Below are 13,782 nucleotides of genomic sequence, written 5' to 3'. Positions count from 1 at the left end.
AGTGTTGCTTTTCTAAATAAATTTATTTGAGCACTATTGGTGAATAAAATAAATAAAATAAAGGAATAGGTAAACGTGCGGGTAAAATTTTCGCGGTTTAATGCTTCAAAGCGTGTGGAATTATTGGCAAAATGCATAAACATTTGAGGTTTCAGCAATATGTGCTTGCAGGAATGACTGGGTACAAAAGTGAATGAAGAAGAGAGACTTTTATTGCTTGGGGTAAATGTACTTTCTGTTTCTTGTCACAAAACGGCATTTTTATTACACTTTCAAAAAATTCCTCGCACATATAATGCATAGTCACGCACTTTACACGGAAATGTCGAGAAAAGTAAATCTCTTATCGTTTTCCGAAGTTTCACTCAAATCCACCACGCTCCATCTAAGTGTTCAAAACAAATGAAATTTGTGTCAACAGCAATCCTGTCTGAGACCTTAATTTTTTTGTGCGAACACGTTTATTTAGCATAAATTAGCAACTGAAAGTGGTTTCTGAGCATCTACAGTGTTCCCATCTCAATGAGTTTTTTTTCCCCCAGAATGTTTCCATTTTCTTCAAAAATCCTGTGATGTAGGCGGCCGCAGCACGGCCTTGTAGGTCAAGACTTATTCTCGTTGCAGGTGGAACGCTGAAGAAAACACGTGGTTCTGTTCCGTTACCAAATAGCTAGAGGCACGCTCGAAGATCTACATTCTCTTCGGATTTCTTCCGCCATTGGACTCTCACACGCCATTTACATGTGTGTTTAAACACGAACTGGAGGTTTATATAACGATACTCCGAAATTACTCAATTATTAATTAAGAGCACAATTTCTACGATTGTTAGTTTTGAAAGGCATGAGAGTGATGCTCGCTCAAAATCCTTGAATGAAACGTTTGGTATTTCCTTGAAGGAAAAGTTTTATTGGCAAAAAGTGATATTGAGTGCAGGACGTATGTAATAGTTAATTTGTTTCCCTGACAGTTATTTTAATTCACTGTAATACTAGAAACAACAAATTACTGGGAGGCGAGCAAATGCGTTGAACTGCCGGTAGGAGTCATCGTCCGTTACAGAGCAATGGTTGCTTGAGACGTTGAATAATAATCATGACACACCACATTAAAGTTTATGTTGTGTTTATTACAATGTCAGATCGCGATCTCTAAATTTTTATCTATCGAAAGAAACTTTTCCATTTTTCAATAAAACCGCAAACTATGCGAGAGCCAGTTTCACCCGAAAGAAACGCGTTTTCAATTTTACTGCAAACACCTGAGGTTTAACTATATCAATTATTGGTGTGCTCGCAGGATCGGAACAAGTAGAGCATTAAGTAGAACAAGAGATATCCTCTCTCAAAAACTTTGTCCACTTTAAAATTACCAAAGAATGAGTTCGTATGACGAAACTCGGATGCTCAGGAAGGAGTTGGCAAAGTGACCTCAAACGGTCCAGCAAGCTGTATAAAAGGTATTGCGAGTATTTCCGTTCTACTGATCGCAGGATCGATAATATCTCTTCGGACAACATCCTGAAAACGGGTAATTCTTGCACTTGAACATGCATAGAGCTCTGGATTTATTGCAGTAGTGACACTGTTTCAACATTAGGAGACAACCGTTTTGGGTTGAGACAGTGAGAAACGTACGCAACTGAATAGTATGTTATTAAACCGATACAAAGGAGGAGATAGTTGCAGAAAAACGGAAACGCGACAGATTTCTAGTTTCGTAAGTTTTTTCGCACGACTAAATGAGAGTTTTCTGAACCTTGGATCCACCAGGCAAAACGACAAGAGCAGTAAATTTCCAGTTTGTTCATTTATTATTTCAGAATAACCGAAAAATTCCACGAAAAACACCAACAGAGTGGCATGTGTAGTATGTCGACCGCAATCAACATTTCTCCCGATATCTACCTTAATCCTAATTTAATTACGCGGCGATCTCGATTTAAGAAACCTTTTAAAATTGGAATCCAATTATACCGAACTGAGTCAGGTCTCCGTTCTGCTAATTTTCCTTAAATTCCACCGTTTTGCCTCAAACAACTAACATTTGAGCCGACGTAATTAGTACTGTTTACTACCTGCAAGTTTCTCCAATTACGCAAGACTGTTCGTAATGTCTTCGTAAAATGAGGAAATTGTTTTTTTCGGTTATGCAAAATTTCCCTGTTAACTACCGTTCAATAGCTATTCTACATTTGTACCGTTACTGTTTAAGCAAAAAACAAATTGCATAATAAGAATCGAGCATTGAAATCCGTTGACTGCATTTAGAGGTCGAACGCTTCAAGTGCATTACAGTAATATTTCGCTGACTACCTAACAATATTAAAATCGTTTTATAAGTCGTATTGTTTTGATTTTATTCAACCAAAGAAACATGGTTCTTGACCCCGACATTTTTCAAGAAATAATGGAGCAATCACGCAACTTTAACCAGTAGCGTCCCTCATAGATCTGTTCTTGAATCGATTTTATTCAAGTAAAAGTGCTTCCTTGTTTTGCGACACTACAAGTCATTGAGCAAAAACTATTTCCTTTCGCAGTTAAAGATTAGTGCGTTTTTCACGAATATTTATGGCGGGTTATTGTACCAAGAATAATAACAATGATATACAATGAGGGGTATTTAGACACATTATTTTTTAGTTTTGAATAAGTAAATATTTAGGCATGTGTACGTCTATTTATGGGTACTAAAATATTAACAACTTCAAATGATTGTTTTTTGAAAAACTATAAAGTTTTTTATACCAAAAATTCTCTTGAGGAAAAAAAGACAAAGTACATGACCGGACTTTATGTTTTATTTTTAAAACTTTGTAGTGTCGCCCCGTTTGTAATTTTAGGTGTCTATTCAACATTTTAGGCATTTTATTTCCATAAGAAAATTAAAGCACATTTTAGTCTGAGATCCATTATAACACTAGTTATATATATAAAAATATATTAATTTTTATTTTTATTAAACATTGATCATTCATTCTAGTCTTCTAGAATTTTTTCTGACATCAGCCAGATGTACTTTCTCATTTGTTTCAGTTTTATTTTTTTTCTTAGCGAATCTCATACATCTTTAGACTTCTTAGCTCCAAGGATTAAAACTGCATTTGCTGCAGACTCTTCTACATCCGACGGAAGACTCTCGGAATTCCTTATAATGCTCGATTTTGTGAGAAATTTCTTCACACCGGATGTTTAATGAAAATTAATAAAATAAAAATTGCAGGCGTAGATAAAACGTTGTATATTACACGTGGGATAATGCATCATTATCTTTATGCTGTTATCCTGAACCTAAGCTCGTCGCACTTTTGAAACATTTTTGTAGAATTACGGCCATAAAAGCGACTTGTAATCCGTATTTTTTTTATGAAAAGATTAAACTTAATTAAAGATTAACGTCGAAATGCTAGTTTATCCGAAAAGAATGGACATTTTTTTAGATTTTTAAAAAAATACGTGAAATTAAAAAAAAACAAAACTTTTTTATAGAACTTCACTGTACTTTTACATTAAATACCTTTCTAATAATAATTAAAGAATAATAAACATCTGTTTCTAATAAATAACTGATGAGTAATGAAAATAGTATCGTTTTGTGTGTCATGTGCTTCCTCCAATATTTTATTCCAACTTTGGAGGCCACAAATGACGCGAAAAGTGTACAACTTTCCAAATTAAATTTATAGATTTGCCATCTTCGTACAAAGTTTTCCCGGAAAACTCTTTAAGGTTATTCGATATAAAACTTGTGTGATAATCTTGAAAATAAAACGAATTTTTGCAGCTAACAGTTAAAATTATCTGATGATTTAATTGCTTAGATGCTTTAATAGATAACTCCGTAATCTGATGCGTATTTACATTTTAATTATTTTGCATTGTACTTCTAATGCCTTGTCAGATAAAGTTAAATTTAGAACTCAAACAAGCCAAAAAATATTTGTACCATATCTAATCGAGATTTCGCGGATAATTTTTTCGTGATAATTTATTTCATTTCGTTAGATTTTTGTGAAATCTAAAGTATGTTGGATATTTTGAAATTTTTATCGTCGTAACGACGACAGTAGTTAACCTTCAAGAAACAACGACCGGGTTTTATCGCGTTTTAATTTTCCCTGGAGGTAATAAATGAAAAATGGAAGTTCTATCAATGGGGAAAATATTAGACGATTAATCTACGGGCTGTCAGCGAATAAAATCGTGTTTGAGCGAATTATTCTATAATGACTTTAATGATACGGTGCAGCGTCTACTAATTAGTATCTATTTCGTTATTTCTGAAGAAAAGTTGGACGTTTGCCGTTATCAATGGAATTCGCACGATTTTGTTGCATAATGACTTATTACTCTTAGAAAGTCTGATAAAAATTGATATAAATTCCTACTGAAGCATCCGCAGCGGACGTTACACGTCGCTAATGACGCGTGAAATGACTCTCATACTCAAATTGTAATGACCCAGAGATGGTCATCAAACTTTTCCGAAAATCACAAAACCGGTCGTCTTACCAGAATTAGGGGCTAATCCAAGACGTCAGAATTTTGGGGTTTACATACTAAACTCGCGGCGAACACACTGATTTTCGTCTCGATACGTTATCAATCCAACACGTAATGATAAAATAGAAATAAACTTCACATGCACACACACTGCACTAAGCGGCACCTGTTACCTTCCGCCACATTGTCGCGAAATCGACTGAAAGTGGGGTCTCTTCGACCACTCACTTGCTATTGCTACTCGTTCGCTTTGATGGACGAAGTGAGGACTTTGGGAGGTCGAATCGAATCGACAGGTGCAAGAATTTTGCCGAGCTTCCTTCTATCAACGCCGAAGGATCAGATTAGGTAGTTATCGCCGATTGTCCTTGAAAGATTAGCGTTGTAATAATTTGTAATCGTTTTATTTATTATGATGATGACGTTGTTGATGGCATTCTTGATGGATCACGCAGTCCTTCGAAATTTTCACAGGAAAAGATGGAGCGGAAAATTCGGAAGTGTACAACGAAATTTAATTTAGCTTCGTTATAATTTCCGGTAGCTGTCAGGGCCGGAACCCTGGAGAGAGGCCCCAGAGGATCCTTTGCTTTAATAGCTAAAAATGTGTTTTTTACTTCATCAAGTAAATTATGTATACGATTAGGAATTTTATGGGAAAAACTTTTGACTAATCAATGAGCAACGATGAGCAATAACTTAAGTCACTGTCGTCCTTAAAGTAGTAAACAGTTTTCAAAGTTTACGCACGCATCGTTTTGAAAACAAACTCCTATTTGTTTACTTTTTGATAACGCTTTTTTATTATTAGAAAACATTTCGAAACTATACCTCCTGGTTTCCCACATAAATTGAGATGTTTAGTATTTACAGAAAAAAGTGTGGAACTAGGTAGTACAATTTGTATAAACCGTCGTTTTTTAATTACGTATGTTCCGGTAAGAAGTTAATAATCTACTTCCGTTTGTCGCAAAGGAAAGATTTGTCTCTTTGTAACATAAAAAAAGATGCTTTCGTTTCGAGCATTTACCGGAAATACGAAGAACATTTTCAAACGTTTAATTCAACTGGAGTTTTGCTAAAATATAGAAGGTGCAACCTCTGGTTAGGTTAAGAAAATAAAAAAACGTGTTTAGAAATTAGAATTCTCTAAATGCTTGAACAAAAATAAAAATCCCGAATTTGAGGGCTCGAGAAGGTTTATTGTGTGATATTTGCTGCGCAATAAATTTTACAAAAATAAAACAAGACGGCTTTATTTAATAGACACTTTTACGACCAATATTGATAAAGAAATTATCCGCATAAAATTACCATACTTAGAACTGATGGAATGTTCTACGTAAGCATTAAAGTCCTTGCCGCAAAAACAATTATTAAAATGGTTTTAAAAATAGTACCTCATAAATGAACGTAGATTCTTTGGATTCACTTAATTTTATCAACTAAATTTTCTGCCGAGCAAATTTACAGTAGTATTTATAGGGACTTAGAAGTTGTAAACAGGTAAGTGGATTTTGTATGTAAATTCATTACGTACAGACATTTTTTTATCTTTTAATAACAGATAAAGCTCGTAACACAAAACCGAGTAAAAGCTTTTTATAAACTTTAATCTGATATGAAGTGGCACAACTAATTTTCTTTGAGTGTAATTTTAGTAAGAAACCGAAAAGGCCAAAGTGCCGTAAAATGATTTCCAGGAAACCTGTAGCTCTGTGAACATCATAAATATTTAATTTAGGTTGGCGATTAACTCTGCACATTGTCATTAATCAGTTGACATGCGTCTAGTTAACTGTACCTTCTAATTTATACCACATTTGACAATGCACTTTTGTTAACTACGCTGAAACAGTTAATTAAGCGTTGTGCGGATATTTTCCAAGGCTTTGCAAAAATAACTTGATAACGTTTATCGACTTTTTTTGTTCAATATTGCTAGTATACTTCCTAATGCGTAATAACTATAGGACACTCAGTATTTAGAGAAAAATATCAGTTTCTTAGCTGAAGAAGTCGCAGGCCTCATAACAAGTATTTTGTTTTGTCAGTTCTAATCTTTCGTATTTTCTTGTTCTTCATTTTTGGTAGCATAAATAAATTCTCTGAAAAGACAAACCGGTATTGCTGGGACGATCTAAATTTTTCTTATAAACAAGAATATGCAAAACTTTACAACAAAATGGACCATTTCTTTGTAACACAAATTAATTGTTCTGTCATATAATATCTGCTGGTACCAGAAATGTGTGGTTTCACGCTTGGGTTAGTCTTGTTCATTCAAATTTATTTACACTACATTTTAAACGCACTTTTTACACATCTTTCCTTTCTATTTTTCCTAAAAAGTGCAAAATATGATATTCAAAGTTGAGGTTTAAAGCTTGTTAATTAAACCCGAACTTGGATATAGATAAGAGATCTTATTTATTATTATCAAACGTGAACTAAAACTTATTAAAATCTGACCGGATTATCAGAGATAATACCATAATTGGGCAAGTAGTGCAAGTGAAGAGGGTTCGCATTTTGATACCTAAATTGTTACAAACTTGTATTTATCAATTATGAGCAACATAACAACGATGACGAATTAACATTACCTCCATTTATTGACTTATCAAAAGATAATATAATAGGTTAAGTATTAATGTATGGAAAGTTTTCTCTCGACGGATTATCATTTCATTATCATTATTGACATCCTCAAATGTCCTACTTGTGCTATACGCCTTACTTATCGAGTATAAAAGAACAGGAGGATCTCCGAAACGATGTCACTTTTTCTGACCAAATACCAAAGACAATTTTTTGTGGAAAACACTTTGTTTTCAACAATACGTTATCATAAGGCCAGGGCAATATTTGCTTTTGCTTAATTGCCTAATTCAATATGACTGTAAGATAAATAGATCTTTTATGTTTCTACAGTTTTTGTGGGCCGTTGTCAACACACTGAAAATGTTTAAATATTGTTTAGTGTGTACCCAAAGAAAAAACTAGCCTTGAAGTTTAACACGTTGAACTTGTACTTATCCAAATGAAAAACAATTCCATTTCCAGTCATGCAAGTCGATATTACTCAAAGCTACGTTTTGAAATGTAGATATCATATCAGACCTAAATAATATCTAAACAGTTTTCAATGTCTGTTGGGAAACACTGATACACATACACAGAGTAAAAAAATAAGAAAAAATGACTAAAATTTGAAACCCATCTCTCAAATATTTTTTTATGTAAAAAAATCATAACAAACTCAAAACCAGAGAGCTATTTAGGTTATTCCAGGGTCAATCTTTAAAAAGAATGTGGAAAGCCATTTTTTCACTTTACATTGGACACTCTGTATATAAAACATCGCATCCTCTTATGACGTAATAAATGGCAACTATAATTTAAATTTACTGATGATATCGGTGAGCAATTTTTCGCACTTGTCTCATTATCATCAGCAATTTCTAACCGCTGAGAGTTTTTTGCTAATTCCCGTGAAATGCGATTAAATTTCTATTTCACTTGCATTACCGCACGGATTACGGCTTTGTCATACCTCTGGCAGTTAAATAGTTAATTACAATTCTTTGTTTAAAATTCAATCTTCATCCTTCCAGTTCTTGCAAAATGGCGTCGTTAAATTTTATTAATTCCAAGCGCATGCCGATTGGTTTTTAATCATTTGGTACTTCGTCACGAACACTAGCAAAAGAATGGCAAATCATCGTGCGAGTTTCACTGCAAGACGATAAACAAAGATCAAATAAAGTACGAGTTCGCCCAAGAGAAAAATTCATCGATGGTTTTCTCTGTTTGCACCTCCGTTTATCGCCGACCACAAATAATTAGAAAGTGGGTAATTTTTCGAATTTCCGCGAACTGAGTTGTCATTGAGAGAATTTCGGCACATGCATGTGTGAATTGTGGATGTGGAACGTTATTGAAACCCCAATCCCACGTTAACGGGTATAAAAAGCGAGCAATTACTGTAATGCACTTAGGATATTTGCATCGAAACGAGAAATTGAAAAAACATCACATAGAATGGGAACACCCAGTCCGTGGTCGCGTAAATTCAATTGTGTATGAAATAGTCAACAGACATGGATGACCGTGGTAAACCGAAAATTTCTCTACCGTTACATCATGCACAATCTCGGAAAAGAATCCGCGGATTTTACATGTCCCCGTTATGATTAAGCACTGAAGTATCTGAGACAAGAGGAGGTCCCCTGACTAATCCTTTCGACATCCTTTTTTGTTTGTTTTGGGAATTTTGCGATCGTATCAAGATGGAACAAATTCTGCATGCAAATACCAAGTGGAAGTCAACGCGAATTGCTGATGGTCGCTCGAAGGATGTACAAGGCCATGAACGTTCATTCACCCACACACCTACCATTAGATTAAAATCTGACAACAGCTGGTATATACGCCATTATATGGTAACAGCACTCGTGCACATTATTATCGAACACGGATTAATAATTACGTGGAAGGGTGAGAGAACGGCTTTGAACTGCTAATTGAAAAAAAGGACGAAGAGTGAATCTGGAAAATCTGCAGATCCAGTTCTGCGGTTCATGGACTTAATTTAGTGTAGGAGTGTCTGGTTGACTCTTTCTATATTTGGCCAGTCGAAAACAACTCGTTGATTTGAAAACGACCAATTTATCTGGATCATTGAAAGTGGCTGCAAGATCCTGTTTAAATTTTGAACCATTGTTTGGAGCCCCTTCATGGTTCTTTTGTGGTTTATAAATACACTTACATAACTCGATATTTTGATATGTTTAATAAACAATTACTGGCTGGAAAAAATTAATAACATGTAAGTGTCCGCGCTTACAATTGCTTCAATGGCATTGAAAAGCAATGAGTCACTCTACGTATCTAACATTGATAAATATGCTAAAACTGGAAGCTTTTTTAGTCACTTCGACATAAATTACCATTATTTCAATAAAACGTTGTTTCCTATTAGTGGTTATTTCTTTTACACTTCTGATATATTGGTCAAGGAGGTGGTGAACACAGGAAAGGATTTCACACAACGGAATGAGATATTATCGCGATTACAATAACTGGTATCTGCACGTGAATATCAAGAATTGCATTATCGGATGGTTGTGGGTTATTAAATTCTCTTCTCCGTCGATATGACTTCAAATTGTAAAAATAAAAGTATTTCTTGCAAAGTCAGTTTTAAGCTCATACTCTCAAGGAAAAACTGCTGGGAATGTTTAAATAAGTCTTATGTATGTCCCCAATAGAAACCAAAATTTGGAAGAAATTAAAACTTTTAAAAGCGGCTATATTAAACCAATATCCCTATTCATATTTGAGCAGCTTACATGCAAATGACTTATTAATCAAATTAAAATTCCGTGATATTAGAAAGTGAGTATAAACTATGAAAAATTCAATTAGTCCTTTATTACATCATTAACACAAGCAAGTACAAGTAAGTACATATTTAGGCGATCACTTTCACTGATAATTATTTAAATTATTTAATTTTGGGAGTAACACCGAAGCCAAGGAATGCATTTCTATTCAGGAATGTAAAAACGATTCTACGGTCAAACAATTTTTATCAAGAGGTACCAATCAGGCCGAAAATTCACGGGATTAATTAAATTAAATTTTTAATATTCCTGTCGAGAAACCTGAAATTTGGCCGTTAATTTAGACTCCACAGGTGTCGTAATTGGCGGTTGTTTAGTTTGCTTCAAATCAGGTTATGACGATTGATATTTTTAACTTTCTTATTAGCTCTGCCAAATTTTAAAATTATAGCACAAAACAGACAAATTTTAGAAGTTTTCTTTTTTAATGCGAAGAAAAAATGTTCGACACTTTATATTAAAATTTGTAATTCAGGTAATTTTGGCACTATCCTAACAAATTTTGAAGAGATTGCTATTTTTGACTTTATTATTAGTTCTGCCAAATTCTAAAATTATAGCACCAAAGAGAACAATTTTAGAAATTTTCTTTTTCAAGGTGAAGAAAAAATTTACTACATTAATACTTACTAAAACGTGTACTCGCCCTCTCACTTGGATAGTTGAGAGTTCCGAGTTTTCGTTGGGGGTTGCTACTCCTTGAAAGGTGTGAGTTTGAGGTGGTTGGAGTGTGTTTTTTTGGATAGAGGATATCGTTTTACATCTTATAGGATATTTTTCGTATTTTTACATGTCTTTGGGGCTGCGTTATTAATTTTTTTCCGATCCGACTTTACGTCGACCCCGTCGATTTTGTTAACGTGAAGCAAAATCATAAAATCATGAAATGTCACTGAAATTTTCAAATGACAGGTGTAAATATTTTTCCATTTTTCTCAAACGTTAAAGCTTTTCCACTACTGCAAGTGTTGACCGAACATTCTCTGAAGAGTTTAGAATGTGTTTTTGTACCCACATCTGGGTTTAAAATTCGTTAAATGGGTAGATTCTGCACTTTTCCATCATCATGTCGAAGCTTTGACGTCGCATGTAATTATTCAAACTGCGCTCGGACTTTTTGCACATCATTGCTTTTGGGGTTTCTGAACATTTTTGAGGTACAAAAGTGGTATTGATGGATAGAGAAAAAAATTACAAAACGATCGATACCCATCAATCTGGGACAAGACCCAGAATATTGGTAAAAATTGCGAAAGAGTTTTTTTGATTTTTGGTAAAATCAAGGAGGTTCTAAATTTGACAGTTCTCATCGACGCGAGAGTAAAGTTTGTTCGAGAAAATTGCCTTTTATTTGAAGAAATTGGGGCTCTGGGGGCCCACTATCGCTGTCTACGTTGACGCCAGAAAGCCCCTCATCAGTTGTGAGTGTTTGATTCATCGAAATCATCGAGACAAGTGAATTTTGAGTGAATAACGATCCTACCGTGCTCGAGCGAAAAATGCGTTCAAATCTATGGATTAAAGGTAAATTGGAGTTATTTCTAATGGAAAACATCATCAAGGCCCCTTTTTAGATGGTTTTGAGCAGATCCAGTGCGTGAAAAAGAAATAAATTTTTTCATGGTCATGATGATGCGAGAGGTCGCGCTGAATTAATTCAATCTGCGCTCGGACTTTTGTGCATTATTTGTTTTGGAACTTCTGGAGCTTTTCGAAGTACACAAGTGGTATTGGTGGAAAGAGGAAAAAATTACAAAACAATCGATGCCCATCAATCAGGTACGAGACCCAGCATTTTGGTAAAAAATGCGAAAATGTTTTGAAAAATTTCATCAAAATCAAGGAGGTTCTAAATTTGACAGTTCTCATCGTCGACGCGAGAGTGACTTTTCTTCCAGAAAATTGGATTTATTTCCAAGAAAATGGGGCTTTGGAGAGGCTACTGTTGCTGCTTGCGTCTACGAGAGAAAGCCCCCATCGACTGGAAGTGTTTGATTCATCGAGACAAGTGAATTTTGTGTAAACGACGATCCCACTATGCTCGAGCGAAAAATGCGTTCAATTCTGTGGATTAGAGGTAAATTCGAGCTCTTTACAATAAAAAACATCATCAAGGCCCCTTTTTAGATGGTTTGGAGCAGATGCAGTGCCTGAAAAAAGAATAATTTTTTTCATGGTCATGATGAAGCGAGAGGTCGCACTGAATTAATTCAAACTGCGCTCGGACTTTTGTACATTATTTGTTTTGGAACTTCTGGAGCTTTTCGAGGTACACAAGTGGTATTGGTGGAAAGAGGAAAAAATTACAAAACGATCGATGCCCATCAATCAGGTACGAGACCCAGCATTTTGGTAAAAAATGCGAAAACGTTTTGAAAAATTTCATCAAAATCAAGGAGGTTCTAAATTTGACAGTTCTCAACGTCGACGCAAGAGTGACGTTTCTTCCAGAAAATTGGATTTATTTTCAAGAAAATGGGGCGCTGAGGGCCCACTGTTGCTGCTTGCGTCTACGAGAGATAGCCCCCTTCGTCTGGGAGTGTTTGATTCATGGAGACAAGTGAATTTTGAGACAACGATGATTCTACCGCAATCGAGCAAAAAATGCGTTCAAATCTATGGATTAAAGGTAAATTCGAGTTATTTCTAATGAAAAACATCATCAAGGCCCCTTTTTAGATGGTTTAGAACAGATGCAGTGCGTGAAAAAGAAATAATTTTTTTCATGGTCATGATGAAGCAAGAGTCGCGCTGAATTAATTCAATCTGCGCTCGGACTTTTGTGCATTATTTGTTTTGGGACTTCTGGAACTTTTTAACGTACGCAAGTGGTACAGGTGGATAGAGGGAAAAATTACAAAACGATCGATACCAATCAATCAGGTAAGAGACCCAGCATTTTGGTAAAAAATGCGAAAAACTTTCCGAGACTTTCGTCAAAATCAAGGAGGTTCTAAATTTGACAGTTCTCATCGTCGACGCAAGAGTGACGTTTCTTCCAGAAAATTGGATTTATTTTCAAGAAAATGGGGCGCTGAGGGCCCACTGTTGCTGCTTGCGTCTACGAGAGATAGCCCCCTTCGTCTGGGAGTGTTTGATTCATCGAGACAAGTGAATTTTGAGACAACGATGATCCTACCGTAATTGAGCAAAAAATGCGTTCAAGTTTATAGATTAGAGGTAAATTTGAGCTCTTTACAATCAAAAACATCATCAAGGCCCCTTTTTAGATGGTTTGGAACAGATGCATTGCCTGAAAAAGGAATAATTTTTTTCATGGTCTTGATGAAGCGAGAGGTCGCACTAAATTAATTCAATCTGCGCTCGGACTTTTGTGCATTATTTGTTTTGGGACTTCTGGAGTTTTTCAAGATACAAGAATGGTATAGGAGAATGCAGAGAAAAATTACAAAACCATCGATGCCCGTCAATGTGGTGCGAGACCCAGCATTTCGGTAAAAAATGAGAAAATGTTTTGAAAAATTTCATCAAAATCAAGGAGGTTCTAAATTTGACAGTTCCCATCGTCGACGCGCCAGTGACGTTTGCTCGAGAAAATTGGATTTATTTGGAGGAAAATGGGGCTTTGGAAGACTACCATCGCTGTTTACGCCGACGGCAGAAAACCTCCCTTCAATTGTGAATGTTTGATTCATGGAGAAAGATTATTAAAAACTACAAAATCCCCTCTGAAGTTAGCCTGAGTAAGTTGGTAACTCTGTTAAATAAATCGATATCGATCGAAGTTTCGTTGGATTTGTGCGCCGACTGCTTTTCAAGCATTTCAAGAAGACAACCGATAAGTTCCCCATTAAATTCTTTCACTGGCAGTCAAGGAGAGTCAACAAAAAGTGAGGTTATGTCATGAT

The 13,782-nt window shown here is 35.3% G+C and overlaps 1 protein-coding gene and 1 long non-coding RNA gene across 4 annotated transcripts in view; one reads left to right on the top strand and one right to left on the bottom strand.

The window, feature by feature from the left end:
- Positions 1-13,782, bottom strand: part of LOC148174309 (uncharacterized) — a 47,780-nt gene that overhangs the window by 8,530 nt on the left and 25,468 nt on the right. The window contains exon 1 of one of the 3 annotated variants that reach the window (XM_088035804.1): positions 4,515-4,773. The exons of the other annotated variants lie outside the window; for them this stretch is intronic. The gene's annotated coding sequence lies outside the window, so the exon portion shown is untranslated. Of the gene's footprint in view, positions 1-4,514; positions 4,774-13,782 lie in introns of those variants that run through there. 3 annotated transcript variants of the gene reach the window in all.
- LOC148174310 (uncharacterized) lies at positions 11,904-12,659 on the top strand. The gene is made up of 3 exons (XR_015770192.1): positions 11,904-11,990; positions 12,041-12,542; positions 12,593-12,659. It is a non-coding gene; the product is annotated as an uncharacterized LOC148174310 (long non-coding RNA).

Source organism: Gnatocerus cornutus, chromosome 5, assembly GCF_029298725.1.
Source record: "Gnatocerus cornutus isolate USDA-ARS CGAHR chromosome 5, icGnaCorn1.1, whole genome shotgun sequence".
NCBI lineage: Eukaryota > Metazoa > Arthropoda > Insecta > Coleoptera > Tenebrionidae > Gnatocerus > Gnatocerus cornutus.
This window is presented reverse-complemented; position numbering and strand designations above follow the sequence as displayed.